Raw genomic sequence first — 15808 nt, 5'->3', positions numbered from 1 at the left:
GTGCCAGGACAGACCACACTGAGAGTCAGCCGGCCAGAACAGGCCTTAGGTCTATGAATCATTGAGCTGTGGCAGTTACCAGACTTCTCAACCCACAAATGCCAAAGACCATGGAGCAGGTTAGTGGGAAAACTGCTGAACTGGGTTAGAGAGTGGTCCAGCCCCAGCCCTAGGGGTGACAGAGATGGCCCAGCAGTGGTGGTGGCAGCAACAGGAAGCTCCTGTGGCTGGTTCCAGAGTTCCTGGCTCAGACGGTGGGAGGAATCAAGTGGCAGATCAGAGCAGGAGTGCAAGGAGCACTTTGCTGGCACAGAGGCAGATTCTCTTGCTGTGCCCTGCTTGGATCTGGGTCACAATCCTGGTTGGCGTTCTTGGGGGAAGAGGAGCGCTGCTGTGGCAGAGCTTGCAGTGACAGTGGAGTAAAAGTAGCTCTGAAAGCAGCTTGGACCCTAAAGCTTGGGACAAAGCACTCTCTACTCTACAAGCAGTCTTACCCTGACAAAAAGCTCCAAGGTCAAGTAGTTGGCTGGGAACATGAACAGGCAGCAGACAGATTCTAGAATCTTTTTTTGGTGACAAAGAAGATCAAAACATGCAGCCACAAGAAGTCAACAAGCCTACATCAAAAGCCTCCAAGAAAATTATGGATTGGTCTCAGGCCATGGAAGAGCTCAAAAAGGATTTGGAAAAGCAAGTAAGAGAAGTAGAGGAAAAACTGGGAAGAGAAATGAGAGTGATGCAAGAAAACCATGAAAAACAAGTCAACAACTTACCAAAGGAGACCCCCCAAAAAAATTACTGAAGAAAATAACATTTTTAAAAAATAGACTAACTCAAATGGCAAAAGAGCTCCAAAAAGCCAATGAGAAGAATGCCTTGAAAGACAGAATTAGCCAAATGGAAAAGGAGGTCCAAAAGACCACTGAAGAAAATATTACCTTAAAATTAGATTGGAGTAAGTGGGAACTAGTGACTTTATGAGAAATCAAGATATTATAAAACAGAACCAAAGGAATGAGAAAATGGAAGACAATGTGAAATATCTCAATGGAAAAACCACTGACCTAGAGAATAGATCCAGGAGAGATAATTTAAAAATTATTGGACTACCTGAAAGCCATGATCAAAAAAAAAAGAGCCAAGACATCATCTTTCACGAAGTTATCAAGGAAAATGGCCCTGATATTCTAGAGCCAGAGGGTAAAATAGGAATTGAAAGAATCCATTGATCACCTCCTGAAAAAGATCCCAAAAAGAAAACTCCTAGGAATATTGTCCCCAGATTCCAGAGTTCCCAAATCAAGGAGAAAATACTACAAGCAGCCAGAAAGAAACAATTTGAGTATTGTGGAAACACAATCAGGATAACACAAGATATAGCAGCTTCTACATTAAGGGACTGAAGGGCTTGGAACATGATATTCCAGAGGTCAAAGGAGCTAGGATTAAAACCAAGAATCATCTACCCAAGAAAACTAAGTATCATGCTCCAAGGCAAAAATGTAGACTTTCAATAAAAGTAGAGGACTTTCAAGCTTTCTCAATGAAAAGACCAGAGCTGAATAGAAAATGTGACTTTCAAATACAAGAATCAAGAGAAGAATGAAAAGGTAAACAAGAAAGAGAAAAGGGACTTACTAAAGTTGAACTGTTTTGTTTACATTCCTACATGGAAAGATGATGTGTGTAACTCATGAGACCTTTCTCAGTATTAGGGTAGTTTAAGGGAATATACATATATATAGACAGAAGGCACAGGGTAAGTTGAATATGAAGGGATGATATCTAAAAAAATAGAATAAAATTAAGGGATGAGAGAGGAATCTATTGAAAGGGAGAGATAGAATAGGGTAAATAATCTCACATAAAAGTGGCAAGAAAAAGCAGTTATGTTAAAAAGGAAGAGGGTGCAGGTGAAAGGGAATGAGTGAATCTTGCTCTCATCAGATTTGACTTGAGGAGGGAATAACATACATACTCAACTATCTTGCCCCACAGAAAAGTAGGGGGAAGGGGATATAAAAGGGGGGGATGATAGAAGGGAGGGCAGATAGGGGAAGGAGGCAATCAAAAGCAAACACTTTTGAAAAGGGACATGGTCAAGGGAGAAAAGTGAATAAAGGGGGACAGGATAGGATGGAGGAAAAAATGGTCTTTCACAACATGAATATTGTGGAAGTGTTTTACATAATGATACATGTGTGGCCTATGTTGAATTGCTTGCCTTCTTAGGGAGGGTGGGTGGGGAGGGAAGAGGGGAGACAATTTGGAACTCAAAGTTTTAAAAGCAGATATTCAAAAAAAAAAGTGGTTTTTGCATGCAACTGGGAAATAAGATATATAGGGAATGGGGCATAGAAATCTATCCTGCCCTACAAGAAAGTAAGGGGAAAGGGGATGGGGCGGGGGGAGTGAGGTGACAGAAGGGAAGGCTGACTGGGCAATCAGAATATATGCCACCTTGGAGTGGGGGGGAGAGTAGAAATGGGGAGAAAATTTGTAACTCAAAATCTTGTCGAAATTAATGTTGAAAACTAAAATATTAAATAAAAATGATAAAAAAATAAAAAGGTTACAAAACCAAAAAAAATGTCCAAAATCTATTTGGGGTAGGGGGAAGAAAACATCTTGAGAAATTAATACAAATGTACTCAAGGGATACAAAATATGATCAAAAGGAAACAGCATTTAAAGAGATTTCCTAAAGGATGTAAGATATTTAACTGGTTTCAGAAGGATGTAATTTAAAAAAAATCAAAAAGAGGAGGACATGAACAAAGGAATGGGGCAGAATCTAAGTCATGTATTGAGAAAGAATAAGCAGAATGTCTTGGCCAGAAGACAGAAGCTGTGATGTAAAATAGAGAAAAAGGATACTGCAGAAAAAGGTGGGTGGCAGGCAGACTACAAAGCCAACAAGAGGCTAGAGTTTGAAACTCAGTCAACGAACATTTATTAAGCACCTACTAGATGCCAGACACTGTGCTAAATGCTCAGGATACAAAAAAGGGGCAAAAGGCAGTCCCTTGCCCTCAAGCAGCTACAATCTATTGACAGAGAAAACTAATAAATATGCACAAACAAGATATATACAGGATAAATAGGAAATAATTAACGGAGATACTAGAATAAAAAGGGGTTGGGGAAAGGTTTCCTGTAGAAGATAGGATTTTGGTTGGGACTTGAAGTCAGGGAAGCCAGGAAGCAGAGATGACGAGGGAGATCATTCTAGGCATGGGGGACAGCAAGAAAGAATGCTTAGATCTAAGAGATGCAGTGTCTTGTTCTTGAAGCAGCCAGGGTGCCAGTGTCAAGAGTACACTTCAAAGAGTAAGGTGTAAGAAGACTGGAAAGGTAGGAAGGGGCTAGATTATGATAGGCTTTGAATGCCAAACTTATTTTGTATTTGATCCTGGAGACAATAGGGAGCCACTGGAGTTTACTGAGTAGGGATGACATGACTGGACTTACATTTTAAGAAAATCACTTTAGTGGCTGAATGGAGCATGGTTTGAAGTGGGGAGGGACTTGAGGCAAGCAGACCCACTAGCAGCTACTGCAATAATCCAGATGAGAGGTGATGATGGCTTGTATCAGAGCAGGAGCAGTGTCAGAAGAAAGAGGGGGACATATTCAAGAGATGTTGCAGGCCTTGGCAACAGACTGGATATGAAAGGATGAGAGAGAAGTCAGAGATAACTCTTAGGTTTCAAGCCCAAAGGACTGGGAGGATAGTGGTACCCTCGACAGTAACATGGAAATTTGGAGGGGAGGAGAGTTTGAGGAAAAGATAAATTCAGTTTTGGACATGTCTAGTTTAAGATGTCTACTGGATAGCCAGTTTGAGATGACTGAAAGACAGGTGGAGATGGGAGATTAGAGGCCAACAGAGAGGCTGGGGCAGGATAGGTAGATTTGAGAATTATTAGGATTGGGATAGTAATAAAGTCCATGGGAACTGTTAATATCACCAAGTGAAGTAGGATAGAGGGCTCAGGACAGCGGCCCGAAGGACAACTATGGTTAGAGGGTGTGATCTGGATGAGGAGTCAGCAAAGAAGACAGAGGGGGATTGGTCAGATGGATTGGATAAACTGGTAGGATAAGGGCTGGACCTGTGATAGTGGTACGGTTTTTGTCCTTTGTGCTCAAAGAGGACCAAAATAATATCACTACATTGAAGTCAAGGTACAGTGTGTCCCACTGTGGCTAACCAGACCAATACAAGCTCAGAAGACTCTACTACAGGCTGAGCACACATAATCCATGTCTCTAAATCTGCACATCTCATTTTTCTTTTTGACTTACACGTGCAGCTCTCAGGTGAGGAAACTTCCAATGCAGGTCAAAACTATCCCTCCAACTTAGAGCCTTTATAGAGAGTTATCTAAGGCACAGAGGGGTTAAGTGACTTATGCAAGGTCACAAAGCAAGTATGTATCAGAGGTAGAACTTGAACCCAGGGCTTTCCTAATTCCAAGGCTAGTTCTCTATTCATTCTACCATGCTGTCTCTTTGATAAAAACATCTGATCAAAACTGACAATTAGGGGCCATCATAAGTTTTTTTCCCTAAATTTGAATTATATTGCTTAGCCTTTACATCGTTTTCACTTCCTGATGACTGTTAAACCCTCCCTCATAACAAACAGGTACATTTCTTTTAAAAATCAAACCAACAAAACTGACCAGGTAGGGCAGAAACTGGGCATAGACCAATATCTTACACCATATACCAAAATAAAGTCAAAATGGGTACATGATTTAGGAGTAAAGGCTAATACTATAAGTAATTTGGGAGAGCAAGGAATAGTTTACTTATCAGATTTAAGGAAAAGAAAAGAATTCATGACGCAACAAGAGATAGAGAGCATTACAAAATGCAAAATGGATAATTTTGATTATGTTAAATTGAAATGTTTTTGTACAAAAAAAGCCAATGCAACAAAAATTGGGAGGGAAGCAGAAAATTGGGAGAAAATCTTCACAACTAGTGTATCTGATAAAGGCCTCATTTCTAAAATATACAGGGAACTGAGCCAAATATATAGGATTACAAGCCATTCCCCAATAGAGAAATGGTCAAAGGATATGAACAGGCAGTTTTCAGAGGAAGAAATTAAAGATACCTATAGGCATATGAAAAAATGCTCTAAATCACTACTGATTAGAGAAATGCAAATCAAAACAACTCTTAGATACCACATCTCTCCTGTCAGATTGGCTAAAATAACAAAACAGGAAAATGATAAATGCTGGAGAGGATGTGGGAAAATTGGAACATTGTTACATTGCTGGTGGAGTTGTGAGATGATCCAGCCATTTTGGAGAGTAATTTGGAACTATGCCCAAAGGGCTATAAAAATGTTCATACCCTTTGATCCAGCAATACCACTTTTAGGGTTGCATCCCAAAGAAATCACACAAACAGGAAAAGGACCCATATGTACAAAAATATTTATAGTGGCTCTTTTTGGGGTAGCTAAGAATTGGAAATCAAAGGGATGCCCATCCATTGGGGAATGGCTGGACAAGCTGTGGTATATGAAGGTAATGGAATACTATTGTGCCATAAGAAATGGGGATGATACGGACTTCATAACAACCTGGAAAAACCTACACGACATAATGCTGAGTGAGCGGAGCAGAGCCAGGAGAACATTATACACAACCACAGATATATGGATTCTGTGAGGACCAACCCTGACAGACTTCGCTCTTCTCAGCAACACAAGGTACAAAGACAACTCCAAAGGACTCATGATGGAGAATGCTATCTACATCCAGAGAAAGAACTATGAAGTGTGAATGCAGATTGAGGCACACTTCATGATAGCCTTTTTCCCCCCCCATTTTTTTTTCCTTTTCTCTCTTCTGTTTTTGTTTTTGGGTAGGTTTTTTTTTTTTTGGTCCTGTTTCTCTGGCATGATTCATTTCATTGATTCATTTCACAGTTCTTCTCCATAAAATAAATAAATAAATGGATGAATAAATGAATGAATGAATGAATAAATAGGAAAAAAAACTGACCATGTCTGATAACATATGCCCTATGTTGCAGTTATAGTCCATCCCCTACTCACCAAGAAAAAGGAGGTATGTTTCACTGTCAGAACTCTAAAGAATGGTCATTCTAGCGATCAGAATTCCAATGTGCATCAATGCTACTTTCCTTTACACAATTATCATTACTACGCAGACTGTTTTCTTGGCTCCAATTACTTTGTTCCACATGAATTCATAAATGACTCAACAAAAATTTGTTAAATTCCTCTGATACGTCAAGGCACTGCACTAGGTGTTGGAGATACAAAAAACAAAGTGAAACAATGTAAAACAATCTTGCCCTGAAGAAGCATACATTCTAAAGGAGGAGATAACTTACACATATATTAATATACACAAAACATTTACAAAGTACCCTTGGGTGGAAAAAGACTTTAAGCAGCAGGGAAGGCCCAGAAGAGGCCTCCTGCAGAAGGTGGCACTTGAGGTGAGTCTGTAATTAAATTAGGTATTCTAATAAATGGAAGGGATGAGGGAGTCCATTTAGGGGGCAAGCAGCAGGCAGTATGGATATGTGAGGAACATCAGGAAGGCCTACTTGACTGGACTGTAAATGCACTGAAGGGAAGAGTATGTAATAAGGTAGGAAAAGTAGGATGGGGATATTTTCTGAAGAGCTTTAAATGTCAAACAGTTGAGATTATATTTGAGCCTAGACATAACAGGAAGTTGCTGTCATTTTATCAAAGCAAAGAGGGATATGTGTGATACAGTGAGACCTACACTTTAGGAAAAACAAAGATCTACCCAACTTTCTCTTCATTCTTCCCATTTGTCATATCTTATGGCAGAATAATATTCCATTAATTTACATACCACAATTTGTTCAGCCATTTCCCAATTGAAGGGTACCCACTTTGTAATTTTTTAATTTCCACAAAAAGAAATCTTTACACATAAGGAGTCTTTCCTTCTTGGATCTTCTTAGGGTACATGGGTCAAATGACATGGAGTACTACTGTAAATTAAATAAGGAATAAGAATAATAAATTGTGTTTGAGAATCTTGACTGTTATGGATTAGAACAGGTAGTGAAGAGAGACCAACTAAGAGATATTTGATGTGATCCCCCATAAGATAATGAGCTACTAAGGATGGCAATGGTTATAGAAGTGAAGCATCACTGAAGATGAATGGGCAGGGCTTGGAGGATGACTAAATATAAAAGGATGAAGGAGGGATGGGGGGAAGAGTATTTAAATTTTTAAAAAATTAAGTCTAAGAGACTAGGAGGATCAACGTCATCACTGATGGCACCAATCTTCAAAGCCTGGCACCAGAATTCACTTCCAGGCTCATTACCCATTATTCCCCTTCATATGGTCAGTGTTCCTACAAATCCAGATGTCTTGCTGTTCTTCATATATGACACTCCATCTCCCATCTCCATGCCTTTGCAAATGAGAACTATGCCTAAGGCCTCAACTGAATTTTCTCCTCACTTCCACTTCTTAATGAAACAAGTATCTATTGAGTATTTATTCTGTCAGGCACAGTGCCAAATACTGCTTACGTACTGTACTAACAGGAAAGATGGCGATACCAAAGTTGCACTCTATCAGTCAATGACGGCACTAGGAAAAGAACCACACCCACCAGATGGCAAAGACTTATGCAGTCTTTCATCTCTTAGCTTCTGTCCTCCCACTGTAGGAGGCTAAAGGGTACAGCAGTGATGTTTGTGTATGAGATATATACAGAGCAAGCACGAACTAACTTTAAAGAACAAAGTACTGGGAAAGGCCTCCCACAGAAGGGGGCATTTAAGCTGAATCTTAAAGGAAGCTTCTTATTCTGGGAGGTCAAGGTGAGGGGAAAGAATTTCAAGCATGGGGTGAAGAGTCAGTACAAAGGCCCACAGACAGGACATGGAACACTGTGTGTCAGGAATTATAAGCAGGCCATTATGGCCATACTGTAGAGTTCACAGAAACAAATAATGTGTAATAAGACTGGAAAAAGAAAGAGTAAGGGGACATAATTCTCTTCAAAGCTCAGGTCTGGTGCCATCAACATGAGACCTTTCCTAATGCCTTCAAATGCCAGCATCTCTCCTTCCCCAGAAGTTACTTCATCTATAATTAGACAGGGTATCCCAGAAGTTTTGGGGTAAGTTTAAGCTTGTTAAAGATTATGAACATATTTTTTTGTCTCTCACAACAGAATGTTAGCTTCTTGATGGCAGAGACTACTTCACTTCTGCCTTAGCTTCCCTAAAGCTTGGCATATAGCAGAAGTTTTATAAATGCTTGTTGATTGATAGACTTCTGTAGTAAAGACAGCATGTTATTAAGTAATGAATCTTCAAAAGGCATTGCCCTTAGAGGAGAGGGAAAAGAGAAACTTTGTAAGGTTTTAAGTTTTGTGTTTATATCTTTTATTTTAAAGTAAGACACGTAGAAATTCAATAGAGGACTTGCCCAAAGTTACATTAAATCAACCAATGATGGGTCTAAGAAAAGCATCATATTTGCCATCTACTTGTTCTGTCCTTCATTTCTGAGCTTCAGTACTCATGATGAAGGAAGGAAGGAAGGAAGGAAGGAAGGAAGGAAGGAAGGAAGGAAGGAAGGAAGGAAGGAAGGCTACGAGTTTCAGGAGTGATATGACAATCAGTCAATAAACATTTATTAAATACTGTCATGAGAAATGGCATCCTCAGTACTGTTCCAAATGTAAACTAAACAAACAACTCCTTCATAAGCACCATTAGTGCCTAATTTCCTCTTCCGAATGAATGGAAATTGAATAGGTACACATAGAAGAGTCTGCTACTAAGTAGATAATGTCATGTTTACCACCAGTGTTTTCTTCCTGGATCATAATTTTGTTGGTCTCTATTCTGATGATTAAACTAGTGTGTCATACAAGCAGATTTTTCCAAGCAGTTTCAAACAAACCAATCATCCACTTTCACAAATGCTTCCAAAGGCATATACTGAAGGTTATAAATAACACAGCTATTAGGACAATAAACAGGAGGGCTCAGGGAATAACATACCTCCCTCTTGTGAAGATATTAGGAGACACCATTTTCCAGAGCTAAGGCCTAGCAAGCAAGCTGTGCCCTGAGCTTGCCATAACAACAATCCTTTGTACTCACCCTCTGACAAAATCCCAGAATTGTTTCATATGATTATTGTATTGCTTTGACCAGCACCAGGTGTTCTCTGAGCTCAGACAAGCACTGGACAAGTACCTATGTTCCAGTCATTCAGTGCTGCTATGAATCAAACTTGTCTCATTGTTGCTGTTACCCCTCATTGTCAGGGCTACAGCTCACTGCATAGCCATAGGTATAAATATTGAGATCTGCCTACACTAAAGTAGCTCCCCCCCACCCCAGGGGTGTAGCTGTGGCACATGTGTCCTTGCTTGCAAGCCATTTCCCTCACTTTGAAATTAAACTTCTGTTTGATTCCTGACTCTCCTGTCTCTAACCTGCTCTGGCCACCCACAAGTGAGAGGCTGGTTTTGTCCAGTTGACACTCTCATCAAGCTCTTTTGAACAAAACCAGCTATGCTGACAGAAAAATCCCATTCTAGTTGCTGAATGTGTACTCTATACAAGTTGTCTGTGATTACAGAAGAATAGGGATAGGTGATAAAGGGAACTGACGAGAGATGAGAGAAAAAGATACCTATTACAGGGTGTAAGGAACGCCCTAACAGAAAATTGAACCAGACCATTCCTCCATCCCAGTCCCTCCTCAAAATCAAATCAAATCTGGTAACTAGAAAGTTAAAACCTAAGTTTGTTTTTGTTTTATTCAAGCTAGAATGGCAATACCATAACAGAAAGATGAAACACTGTCAGAACAATTCCATTTGTGTATACACTAAGATGGCAAGATGGATTTTCTGGCATATTTTTTCTATGCTTAGTCTGCCACAGAACCTGGCTGCATAGAGCCTTCAAAAAGGTTATCAACACTGAGAAACAAAAGCGAATTTAACCAAAACTGAAATCGCAAAACCACCTATAAACTCTGCCCCCATGTGATTAAGCTGATGTAAAATACCTAATAAGTACAAAAGAAGAGCACAAAAGAAATTACCAGCCCACATTTTCCCTTTTAAAAAAAGGCTACCAGTCTTTCCCAGGAAAATCTGGAGTACAACAAAGAAAAATTAGCATTCCTTCCTACTTGCTTGGAAAGTAACTCATCCCAAGCAAAAAGGTTAACGGATGAATGAGCTTACATGGATGTGAATGCTAAGGAGTAAGAGTGTATGACAAAAGTTCATACTGTAAACAAATTTCACATGCTAGCTTTTAAACGTTTATAACTTAAGAATTATGCTACTGATTTTTTAATAATAACAAATTCAAATAAGTAGCTATGTGGCTGCAGTTCCACTGTGGATGCAAGTATCCGCAGACCAGATCACTTAAGAGATTAAAGACATCAAATTCTAAAGTCCTTAAAGGCAAGTGCACTCTTATCAATTTTCCCTCAGCGCTCTAATATTAAGTGATAAGTATTATTCCAATTTTGTACATGAAGAAACCTTTCAGAGCCAAAGGCAGTGGCTACAAACACATACATGAGGTATAAACAGGGTACAGAGTTATCATTTCTACACCACAGTTGATGGGGTCCTGCATGGCCCCTTCCTTTTCTATGAAAAGGCAAATCAAAAGGTAAAACCTGAATGTTAAAAATTTTTTCAAAAATTTCACAGAGAACAAGAATGTTATTTACAAGTCAGTAAGGATGTACTTGTCTGTTTAAAATACCAGAAAGTCACACCTAGGAGACTGAAGAAATAAAAATGTGGTTAACAACCCACAAGTCAGTACAACTGTTTAGTGACATTTAACTAACAAGAATCCTGGACAAATCAGTGTCCAGGCAGAACAATGAACAAGTTGAAAGTTTAATTGGTGCCAATGCCATGACAGTCTTGAGCTCTGTTTATCACTCATAGAGATAAGTGCTTTGGGCCTTTTCTTTCCCTCAGAGAAAAGGAGAGAGCCTGAAATATTAAAAGGAAGCATAAGAAGATTCAAGGTTATTTTCATATCTATATGCATAGATATATACTAAAAGACTATACTACTTGACAGAACCTATGTTTTTTGGTATCTAAGATGAAACTGGAAAAGATGACTGTTCTGGTCCCTCTATGACTGGCTCATGACATAAGAAGTAGCAGAACTTCCATGACTGAGTTACACACACACAGGACCTAACACAAGACACTTTAGCATGCTGGTTTCTTTGTTAACAAAATGAGGGAAGAAAAAAAAATGAGGGAAGAACAAATGTTTTAGCCTGGCAGCAAGGTCCAAGAAAAACATAAAGTACCTGTATTATACTGGCAAGAACATGAATTATAAGAAGGCTGCAGCTTACAAAGAGACAAAATATATATTTTGAAACTTGAATCAAGTTAATATGTGATACAAAGGATTAAGTATTAAAATTCCCTGCTCCATTGTGTTAAAAATTTTACCACATTATTTGGCTATAGCCTATAAACCTAATTTTCACAACAGATGGTAATAATGGAACTTGATATAGGTACCTTTTAAAAAAAAAAAAAAGGAGGTTCCTATCTCTATCCAACTAAAGAAAAACATACGAGACATTTTCACAACCTCTAATTAACAACCTCCTTCAATAAGCATTGTTTTCCTTTCTGATTCACAGACAGCAAATGTCTTGCTTCTTTTCAGCAGCAACTCAGGCTTGTGCTTTTGAAATATCACAAACGACAAGCCTGCCTAGACAAGGCAAAAAAAAAATAGTTCCAAGTGCACAAGGTGATCCTTTATTGGTCAGCACTTCTTAAATTCATCTACAATTCTTCTTAGAAAGTATCAAAGCCTTCCCTTAAACCTTAAATAAAATTTACTAATCTCTCTCATTTTAATGACATGAATATTACATATAAACATACATATGTGTGTGTAATAAATTCATATTACACAATTATACTAGTTAATTGAGAGGCAGTGTTGTGTAGTGGGAAAAGATCTGTCCTCAGAGCCAGGAAAACCTGAGTTTTAAGACCCAGCTCTAACATTACTGGCTGTGTGACACTCAGTACTCTAGGTCAGTAGTGTCATATTGGGAAATATTAAACAAAATAAAAATGCAACAGAATATAGATATTACTATATGGTTTTCGAAGTCAATATGCAGCCCCCAGGGATCTTTATGTGCTGCTCTGTTTCTTTTGAACCTGATACCATTGCTCTGGGCAACTCTCTAAGACTGTAAATTCTAATCCTGCACCAGTAAAATTACAAGTCCAGTCCCTAACCTCATCCTTAACCATATTATACAATGACATATTAGAGACTGTCATATTTTGGTGATAAGTGAATATTATATTTTACATTAGATAGAAATAGATATATAAAACTTATATAATATATACAACTCTAAAATGAGAAAGTATAACTTATTTTGGAATTTTCTTACTTTGATAAATTTAAAGATATTTATATTCAGGAGGGACAGAGATATGAGTTATAGAGAAGTCAGTAAGGCCATCAACAAGCCATTTGAGAAGCTGATACTATGTGCTAGGCTCTATGCGCTAGGAATACAAAGAAAGGCAATAAACAGTCACTGCTTTTAAGAAGCTCACAATTTAGTGGAAGAGACATGTAAACTACTATGTATAAACAGGATAGAAAGACACACACATACATGAATGATAAAATGGAGATAATCTCTCAGGAGGAAGGGACTAGAATTAAGGGGGACTGAGGAAGGCTTATTGCAGCAGATGGGATTTTAGCTGAGATCTGAAGGAAGCCAGGAGGTGGAGGTGAGGAAAGAATGCATTCCAAGTGTGAGAGGCAGTCAGTGAAAAGGCACACGGGTGAGACATGGAGTGTCTTGTTCAAGAAACAACCAAGAGACCAGTGTCACTGGATCATAAAATAAGTAAAAGGGAGTAAGGTATAAGAAAAATGCAAAGGTAGGCAGGAGCTAGGTTTAGAAGGACTTCAAAAGCCAGAGGATTTTATATTTGATGCTGGAGGTAACTAGGAGCCATTGGAGTTTAATGATGGCATGAGGGGAGAGAGATGGCATAAACACACCTGGACTTTAGGAAAATCATTCTGGAGCTGAGCAGAGGATGAATTATAATGGAAAGTAACTTTAGAAAAATTAACGAGGAAGTTATCACAGCGGTCTAAGTGAAAGATGTTAAAAAGGCTTATACTAGGTTGGTGGCTATGTAAAAGGAAAAGAAAGGAACATATACAAAAGGATTCTATAAAGGTAGAAATAATAAATTTTGACAAAGGATTGGATATATGAAGTGAGTGTGAGCAAGGAGCCAAGGATGACTCAAATACCAAAGAAAACCTAATATTACTTTATTGCTTCAAACCTTTTTTTTGAGATCATATACATAGTTTAAAAGGCCCCGAGGATAATGTACCTTACCACTTGCCTTTCCTCTAGGTAGTCTGCTATTTACTTTTAATAATATTTTATTTTTCTCCAATTATATGTGAAAACAATTTTAAACATTTGGGTTTTTTTTAAAGTTTTGAGTTCCAAATTCTATCCCTCTGTGTTGGTAATCAAAATGTGCTCTTAGCACTTAGTTCAACCAAGTGCCCTTGAAGAGTTTGGCCTTTATTTCCTTGATTAAATCAAAAACAAACAAAAAAAGTTTTTGCATGCAACTAGAAAATAAGATACACAGGCAATGGGGCGTAGAAATTTATCTTGCCCTACAAGAAAGGAAGGGAAAAGGGGATGGGAGGGGAGTGGGGTGTCAGAAGGGAGGGCTGACTGGGGAACGGGGCAACCAGAATATATGCCATCTTGGAGTGGGAGGGAGGGTAGAAATGGGGAGAAAATTTGTAATTCAAACTCTTGTGAAAATCAATGCTAAAAACTAAATATATTAAAAAAAAAACTGCCAGTTAATATCCTTTGGCCATTTAGCAACTGAGGAATGATTTGTATTCTATTATATTTTACTCCATTTTCTACATATTTGAGAAATGAGACTTCTCAGAGATGCTTGCTATAAAATTTCTTCCAAGTTTTCTACTTTCCTCTTAATTTGGGGTGCGTTGATTTTGTTTATGCAATAAGATTTTAATTTTATATAACCAAAATTAACCATTTTACATTTCATAATGTTCTCTATATCTTGTTTGGTCTTAAATTCTTCCCTTATCCATACATCTGACAGGTACTCTATTTCAGGCTCTTCTAATTTGCTTATGGTATCACCCTTTATATGTAAATCATGTACCAATTTAGACTTTATCTTAGTATACAGTATGAGATATCGATCTATACCTAGTTTCTGCCATACTGTTTTCTAGTTTTCTCAGATTTTGTCACATAATGACTTTTGTCCCAAAAGTTTGGATCTTTAGGTTTATCAAACACTAGATTACTATGGTAATTTACTACAATGTATTGTATACCTAATCTGTTCCACTGACCCACTACTCTATTTCTTAGCCAGTACCAAATTGTTATGATAATTACCACTTTATAATACAGTTTGAGATTTGGTATGGCTAGGCCACTTTCCTTCATATTTTTTTCATTGATTCCCTTGACATTCTTGACTTTTTGTTTTTCCAGATGAATTTTATTATTTTTTCTAGTTCTATAAAATCATTTTTCAGTACTTTGATTGGTATGGTACTGAGTAAGTAGATTACTTTAGGTGGAATTGTCATTTTTATTATATTGGCTCAGCCTACCTACAAGCAATTAATATTTTTCCAGTTGTTTAGATCTGAATTTGTGTTCATACAGTTCCTGGGTTTGTCTTGGCAGGCAGACTCCCAAGTATTTCATATAGTCTACAGTTATTTTAAATGGAATTTCTCTTTCTATTTCTTGCTGTTGGACTTTGTTGGCAATATATAGAAATGCTGATGATTTGTGTGGATTTATTTTGTATCTTGCAACTTTGCTAAAGTTATTAATCATTTCAATTAGTTTTTTTAATCAATTCTCTAGGACTCTCTAAAGCATACAATCATATCATCTGGAAAGAGTGACAGTTTTATAAGATGTCTCTTACAATCCTGTTACTACTAATAATTTAAAAGTCTTTTTACCTTCAGCACATCTATTTGTACCTGTGCATAAAAACAACATGCAAAATTTCATAAAGAATTTGTCACACTTTTCCCAAAAAATGACTAAACGTTTAGACAGTACTTTACATACTGACACTTAAAAATAAGACAAAAGCCCTTGGCAAAGTTTATAAACTTACAATCCTTCACAAGAAGACCACAAATCCAGTTCCAATTCATACAATTCAAAGAACATTGGCATCTGCAGTAGTTAGCTGTGTTCTAGACTGCAGCAGAGAAAATGTGCTTGGAAACCTCTCTATACCAGTCTGGAGGGAGGGTTTCCAGATTAAGATTGATCTGAGGTATGAGAAAAGCCTTCCATCTCCCCATTAATCAAATTCTCAAATGAATGTTAACCCTAATCTAAAATAGAAGGGATTAAAGAAAAGATTATTATAGCTTATACTGCTTCTGAAACACAGGGCTAAAACCTTCATTAAATAAAAACAAACCAAGGCCTTCTGACTCTGTCAAGTGTCTAGGCATTAGGGAGAAGTGAAAACTTAAAACAGAAATAAACTTCCATCCAGGTAGTTACCATGATATTTATGCTAGAAGAATCTTAAATGAAAAAGGGCAGATGAATTAAAACTGACCTGACTGCAGACAAGATGATTTGAGGAGAGGAGGTTGGATCTGCTGCCTTTCACAA

At 37.9% G+C, this 15808-nt stretch overlaps 1 protein-coding gene across 3 annotated transcripts in view; it reads right to left on the bottom strand.

The window, feature by feature from the left end:
- Window positions 1-15808, bottom strand: part of SLC66A2 (solute carrier family 66 member 2) — a 167132-nt gene that overhangs the window by 71672 nt on the left and 79652 nt on the right. The window lies entirely within an intron of this gene.

This window comes from Trichosurus vulpecula, chromosome 1 (assembly GCF_011100635.1).
Source record: "Trichosurus vulpecula isolate mTriVul1 chromosome 1, mTriVul1.pri, whole genome shotgun sequence".
In the NCBI taxonomy this organism is placed as follows: domain Eukaryota; kingdom Metazoa; phylum Chordata; class Mammalia; order Diprotodontia; family Phalangeridae; genus Trichosurus; species Trichosurus vulpecula.
This window is presented reverse-complemented; position numbering and strand designations above follow the sequence as displayed.